At 41.3% G+C, this 7,571-nt stretch overlaps 1 protein-coding gene across 1 annotated transcript in view; it reads right to left on the bottom strand.

Moving 5' to 3' along the window:
* LOC134883823 (gamma-aminobutyric acid receptor subunit rho-3-like) overlaps positions 1 to 3,998 on the bottom strand; it is a 19,998-nt gene extending 16,000 nt beyond the window's left edge. The window contains exon 1 of the mRNA XM_063912261.1: positions 3,770 to 3,998. The gene's annotated coding sequence lies outside the window, so the exon portion shown is untranslated. The remainder of the gene's footprint in view (positions 1 to 3,769) is intronic.
* Positions 3,999 to 7,571: the final 3,573 nt, after the last annotated feature.

Here is a 7,571-nt window from a genome sequence, read left to right as displayed (position 1 = left end):
CACATTATGTGTGTGTGTGTGTATGCAGAGGTTTGTCATTTATGCATGACAATCGGCCCGGATTGGATCTCAACTGGAGTGAGGCGAGCTGCACCTAATCCAGCCTCACCACTTCCTCAGTTTACACCTCTGGAAGACATAACAATAAGACAAACCAAACACACACACACACACACACACACACACACACACACACACACACACACACACACACACACACACACACACACACACACATGCCGAGTTGAACAAGCTGTGTGGCTGCAAACAAACACACCAATGCAAATGTAGTTGTTTGATGTGGTTTTTGGCAATTAGAATTAAATCCCATGCAGATTCAACTGTGTTGCACCATCGGGGTTGTTGAAATGTTTTGATTTATTTTTGCATAATTTACAACGTTATGATCCCAAGGCACACAAAACGTGATGCATTAGGATCAATACAACAAAGAATATGTAGTAAGTTTAAGTCATGCATGGTTTCACTGCCCTCTGGTTGAAACTGCAACCACACCCATCAGTGACATCACAGCGTACTGACACACCTGGAGCACACGTTTACATCACTGAGGTAAGATGAGCAATGAAAGGTGAAAGAATTTCGTACTTGAAAAACTTCCAGGAAAGGAGGATGACTTCATGTGAATTAGGATTGAATCTTTTGCTCCATAGTTTCCAAAGAAAACATTAACCCTCTTATTCACAGTCTTCCCAATAATCAGACACGATCAGGACAATGAAAATGAACTTTGTGCAAGACTTATTGGTCTTAGAAGACATTTTGTTTGAATTGTTTGTTAGATGTTTCATAACCTCATGTTGGTAAGATGAAATACACTACATTAAACCACAAGGATTCATCTTAAGGTATAAAGCATTTTTACACTTGTGCTTAAGTAAATCCAACTTTGTGCTTCATATTATAAAGTGTCTTTTGTTTTATGACGAGTAAAGTATTCTTAGGGTCATAAACAACAACTATTTTGAAAGGAATCTTTTAATCAGATTCACATTTATCTATTTGCCCTTATGTCAGCTGTGGTTGGTTGTTTATTCAGGCCTTGTTTTGGTTGGTCCGTGGATTTCCTAAAGGTATGCACTGCAGATCAACAGTGAAAACAACCATTATGCTTCTGTTTGACAGTTAAGAATGCAGCGCCATTATTATCGTCTTATCAGAGATTGCAATAATTATGTGCTAAAAGATAAGAGGGTAAAGTCCCTCCCTCCGTCTTTACTGACACTTACGGTAACTCCCAACACGAAGTTCAGACTGGTTTGATTAGGTCCAACTTACAGGGGTGAGTAACTTCTCTGAAAAGGAGAACAATGTACAAAAAGTTCCCAGATGAAATTACTCATCAGCACATGAGATTGTTTCACTTTTCCTACATGAATACAACATAACGACGCAAGATGACTCAAGTCTAAACCCACATCTGATCTCCTGATGTTGGAGCCACGGTGTCAGCATGGATGGTCGTTTGTCATACAGTACACAGCACCTGGTAAACAGCATGCACTAAAACGGCTCTGCTCTTTGAAAGCAAACCCCCCTGACATTTGATGGAGCTGCCGCGCAAACCCAGACGCCTATAGAGAGGGTCGTGTGTGTGTGTGTGTGTGTGTGTGTGTGTGTGTGTGTGCCAATCAGAACCAAACTCCACCCATTCAGAGGGTGTGTGTGTATGAGGAGCGACCTTACCCTCCCAGTAGAGCCATGTGTGTGGTGAAATGTTTGTGTAGGAGTGTGTGTGTGCTGCCTATTCTCTAAATAACCTGTTGGTCCAGTCAGGCTAACACTCAGTCAGCCTCAGGGAGCCACACACTCGGATCCTCTTCCTCTTTTTTATTTTTTTTTATTCTGGATTTCCTCTGAAGTAAGGTCACTGTAAGTGTTTTCTCAGCTTTCACTTACATTTCCCGGCACGTCACTGACAGATGGCACTGATTTTAGACCTGTAGCAGCTCTGGGAGATACATCAGGTCTATAAAAAGTGTTCCTTTGTGGACTCCAGGAGAGGTTTTACTGAGGATATCCAGGAGCTCCTGTAAGTTATTGCTTTCCATTTATTCAAATATATAATACTATTTTAGGAAGACTACTTCTATTACAGAAAGATACCAACTAAGGGAGCAGTTTAAGGTCAAGAAGAACTCAAACTGATTATTTTCTGAGTCAGCAGCTACGACAAGGTAATTCCTAACATTTTTAGATGCAGTGAAACTTCTAAAAACATGGATTTCATTCATTTAAAGGATTGAGTTGGTGAGCCACAAACTTAAATCAGTGAGCTTTGATGAAAGATGCTTCAGGAGCAGCTGAACTGTTGTGATGGTTAGAGAGTTGGTTTATGTGAAGACTTTATTATGGTACACTTTAAGCTTGCAGCATTTATTTTCTTATCTCTGTTATTAAGATTGTTGCAAGCGTGTTAAAGTTGAGGTTTTTTATTAATTGGGTGGAACAGAATAAGTCTAAGCACTAAAACGTCTTAGTGTTTCTTTTCGAGGTAAAAAGTTATTCTTACTATAAATACAGAATAAGAGGTTAAATAGAGTTACTGTGAGTAACGTGTCACTGCACCGTGACTCTCTTCATGATATATTCTACTCTTTATACTGGTCGGTGCATGCCGCATACCTTAATGTATGGGAGGAGGGACAGGTGAACAGTTCATTGACTTGTTGTATTACATGTAATGTGATGAATGCATTTTAATGTAAGGTTTAATATATCTGGCACTAATGAGGTAAAGGAGTTATACTCAGTGTCTAAATGTGTTATAAAAATGGTATCTAAAATAGGTTTTCTTCCATTCTTCTGTACTCTACTTAAATGAGAAGGACACAATGAGATGTCCTCTGGGAGGTAAACATGCTTCTCCTCACCTCATTTGACCCTGAAAAGTCAAATCATTTTGGCGTCAAAGTCGTGAAATGTATTGATTTCTGCGTTTTCGTGCACATTTGCACCGACACTCTTAACTGAAACTTTCTGTATTCCAAAGGTGTAGTCTTTTAGGTCAAAGGGACAAAGGTTATCTGTCAACTCTTTCAGAAAAATGGGCAAACTTGTTTTGTAACAGGACATAAGCAACAAAGCAAAACGCACTTCTCATTTAGCGCTCCCATGCAGCTGTTGCCACACTTCTGCTCTGTTACCAAGAGGAAATATTTGGAAAAATCCAAGTGCTGCCCTTCTTCTACAGCCAACAGAAAAGCAATGACAACTTAATCATAAATAATGTGCTTCTGCTGGAGTGTATAACACTTAAAGAGAGTATTGTCCCCAGCTCTAATGCTGGAAGGATCCAAGGTAAACACATTCCTGAAACTGTCAGCGGCTGCACGCCTGGCGCAACCCCTGCCAACAAACGTCGCAAAACTTATTTTCTGAGTCTCAAACAGTAGTAACCTACCTTATCTATTTAAGACCTATTGACATCTTTATTATAAGTCATGCAGGTACCAAGTTCACCTGTTTGTTTAGGAAAGTTAAGATATCGTAAAGATAACGCGAGAGGAATTTATTGTGCGTGAAAAGATGTATCCTCTTCCCTCACGCCTATGAAACCACACAAGAGCTTAAAGAAAGGCTCAATATGGAGGATAAGATATACCTGATAGATGTGACTTAGATAAAAAGAAAAAGGCTTACAGGTTTTAGGAGTGTGTGGCAGAAGAATGAGTGCTTCAGCTGCACATCTCAGTGTTATTTTTTGTGATGAAAAGGGAGTTTTGAGAGTGAAGACAGAGGTTCAAACCTGAGTTCTCCTCGGAAAGCTGCACATGTTCTGTCACGTTTCCACTGTGTCTCACTGTGTCCATCTGGAATGGGCCTCTAATTATGCTTTTTCCTTGTGTTTGTGTGTGTGATGCCAAACCACCCAGTGAGATCCAAGGAAAAACCTGCCAGAAGGACACAAAAACCCTCGCTTGAAATCACCACAGAAAAAGAAGCATGGACTGATAGCAAGTGTTTCTGTGTCTGAGTCGTACATGCTGAAGGAAAATCATGTCAGCCATACACACCTGGGCCTGTTTCCTCCTCTGTCTCAGCTTTGCGACACAGGACAAAACCCCAGGTAAGACACAAACGCCTCTTTGTCCAGCAGCTTCTGTCAGCAAGGTTCACAGGATTAAACAGGTCATTTTACAAAACCTGATACTCAAGTTTCTAGAAGAAAATGCTCAAATCTCTCGATCTAAAAGTGGTCTGAAATGTGAAAACTGTCCTGAATTACTCACACATTTTCCCGGCATTAAATCCTGACGTCAGGTATTAACTCAGGATGGAAATATTGCTCCACCACCGAAAGTGGAACAGCAGTGAAACAGCTGGCCTTCAAGGAAAAGCCTGTCTGGTCTTAGTTTTATATATCTGATTCACTAGTGGGACATGCAACGCAAGGGGGGGGGGAAAGGAGAGACTGCAGAACACACACACAAAGAATGCAGACTGAAGAAGAGCTTGGAACAATTCAGAACATCTGCATGCAGGAAATCTCTCTTTATCTTCTACTTCAGTGCCTGTATTTGGGAATCTTTGATGTTTGGAAGAGGACATGCCCTAACCCTAAAATATCAATACCACTGAGTCATCTTGCTAGATGCATTTATTATGTCTTTTGAAGCTGTGTTCTAGCTGTTAGCGCTGAAAGTGTTCACAGAGGGCCGGCAAAGTTATCAAGATTGTCACTGTAAGCGCACTCAGAAGTATTCATCTGGTTGAGTATCAGTTAAAGTACATAACTAGATTGGATAATGTTTATTCTATGAAATACCGGCGTGTGTGAAGTGCGTGTGTCACCTCTGTTTTGACTAGCTTTGAGTATTTCCCTGTTTGCTTATCTGATTGATTAAAAGACTTTCCGCAAGGACACGTGAAATGTCACGTTACCGAGTGAGAGAATCCGACGATCACCTGGCAGGTAAACTGTTTGCTGCTTTGTGACATCCTGCAGGTGGGAGTCTGAGGTTTAAGACATTACAAAGCCACGAGATGTGAGGAAAAAACAGCTGTGAGCAAGAGCTGGCAGACGTCGGTCATAACACGGTAGAGGAATGAGGCGTGGAAGGTGCTGAAAAGAAGCACTCAACAATTAATCCGCCAGGTATATAGGAATCAGTTGTGATGCTTGTACCTGTCATGCACTGAACATGTAGCGTAAACCGATCGACAAAAAGTAGTCTGAAAACCTTTGGCACTCAACCGACAATCTGGGGCCAATTTTGGCTTAAGCATCTTCAAACTGCCACCCTGAAAAGACCTTTCAGAGACAATGGAGGACGAGCGTGGGAATTACATTTTCAACAGGAATAATCTCGAGTGTTAGGGTAATAGGTGTTATGTAATTCGACAGCTGGTAAAAAGTGAACGTATGATGGGCCAGGTGAGTCATTCCATGTCAAATCAGATGGAGGTTTTTCAATCAAACACTGGATTATAAGAAGAAAGTATTGGAAGCATCCGTTATCAAACAGTAACCCCAAATATGACCCTACCCAAGGTCATGGCTGAAGGAGTCATAATATCGCGAAAGATACGAGTCCATAAAAACGTCTTCCCATCTGTTTTTTAGGGTTTGAAAATGACAAAATTCACAAGAGAAATAAAAATATGCAATTCTTTTCTAACTAAATCTTCTATCTAAACAAGACTTATCCTTTTGGCTGCTGAAGCCTCAATAAGCATAATAAATAAGCACTTATATTTGTTTTGCATTCATCGATGCCACTTCAGGCTTCACCTACTCTTATTTGTAATCCCGGTGATTTATTGTGTTGTGTTAATCATTGCACACCCCCGCCCTGGAAGTGTGGCAATAGAGGAAAATGAGGGTGAAAAGTTCTTGTCACAAATCATCACGGTGTGTGTCATTGTGAAACCCGTTTACAGTCACTGGTTCTGTGTTTTTCCAAATGTTGTCTTTGTTATTATTATGCCACTTCTCCTACCATCTCTCAGAGGCCAATACTGTTCTTTTGGCACATCCTTTAGCTTGTACCGATATAGTTAGGCCAGCTAATTTCTTTTAATGCAATTTATGATGTTCTTATATGTTATTATCCAGTACCAGCCTACTATTCTATCCATCTACCCGTATACAAAGTCTCAGACATTGGATTTCCACTTCCTCTTTATGTATTTGTGGTGGTAATTTTGCATACTCAATAGGGAAACCCTTTTTGGTTTGTGTTGTATGAGCTGTGAGATCATTTTCATGGACACTTTGATAACAGAGGTTACTTCCTTGAGTTTTAAGCAGAAGGAAACATCTCCAACATGTTTTCTAGGTATTAGCAGGGGAATATCAGGGCCTGGGAAACGTGTGAAGGCCTATAACAAAAAGGAGTTATCCCTGATTGTACTTGAGTAATTCTACTTAGTTGCTTTACACACCTGATCTCACCTTGTCTTCGTTTCAGATATCATAGTCACGTGCTCGGTGTCTGGCGAGTGCGTGCTCCCCTGCAGTTTCCCGCCGGGCAGCAATGAGACCGTCGAGTGGTTCAAACAGGCAGTGGTGGTGTACAAGTTTGAACGTGAAGTAAACGATGACGACGATGACGACGACGACGACGACAGCAGCGAGGAGGAGCACTTTGAGCACGAACAGTTCGCCGGCCGCGTCACCCTCTTCCCGCACCAAGTGGCGCGAGGTAACGCCACGCTCATCCTCAGGAGGAGTGGCCTCAAGGACCGAGGCACGTACAGGTGTCACGTGCGCACCTCCAAGAGCGAACACAATGCGAAGGTCACCGTGAAGGTGGAAGGTGAGTTAAAATAGGATGCATAAAACATTCACACCAAACATTTAAATCATTTTATCAAACATATCATTATTTTTTCTTCACCCCCCTTGCAAAGCAAAAAAATTCATTGAAAATAAATCTGTGTAGATGTTTCGAAAAGTCAATTCAGCACTTAACTGGTAACCAATATAACAAGATATACAAAATGGCTGACTATTATTATAAATTCTTTGGTTCACAACATAAAACTACATTCCCATCAGCCTCAGTTTCTGTGTGTTCATTAGCAAGTGTTAGCATTCTAACATGCTAAACTAAAATGGTGAACTCCCAAAGGCGCCTGCATGGCTGTAGTCCTGTTCTATAATTCCTGTTTTTATTCTCAATTCCAAGTGTGTAATTTCTTCAAATGTACTTTAATTCTTTCTGAGCAAAGATGCCAGTGCCAGTATTTATTTACTGCCAAACTCTAAAGAGCCTCTGTAATGAATGGGACGTTAGGGTACTTTCTGAGGTTTTTAAAAACGGTATTTCCAATGTTTGTAAGAACTGTTAGTGGTAGTATTGTGTTAGCTCAAATGTTATCTGAGTGAGGATGATGTCAGGCTATATTGGGCCTTGGCATTTAGACTCTATCATGGGGCTGCTGGGAAACATTTCAGCATGCTGTGAGTGCCTTTGTGTGTGTGTAGCACCCATCAGAGGACTGTCTCTGGAGCTGTCCAGGCTCAGCGGATATGAGGAGATGAAGTGCAGCGTTCGTAATGTCTTCCCCGCTCCTCGTGTATCCTGGGCGACCGAGCCCCCCAC

The sequence above is a fragment of the Eleginops maclovinus genome, chromosome 21 (genome assembly GCF_036324505.1).
Source record: "Eleginops maclovinus isolate JMC-PN-2008 ecotype Puerto Natales chromosome 21, JC_Emac_rtc_rv5, whole genome shotgun sequence".
NCBI classification, from domain to species: Eukaryota; Metazoa; Chordata; class Actinopteri; order Perciformes; family Eleginopidae; genus Eleginops; species Eleginops maclovinus.
The sequence above is the reverse complement of the archived record's forward strand: the minus strand, read 5'-3'. Positions and strand labels throughout refer to the sequence as shown.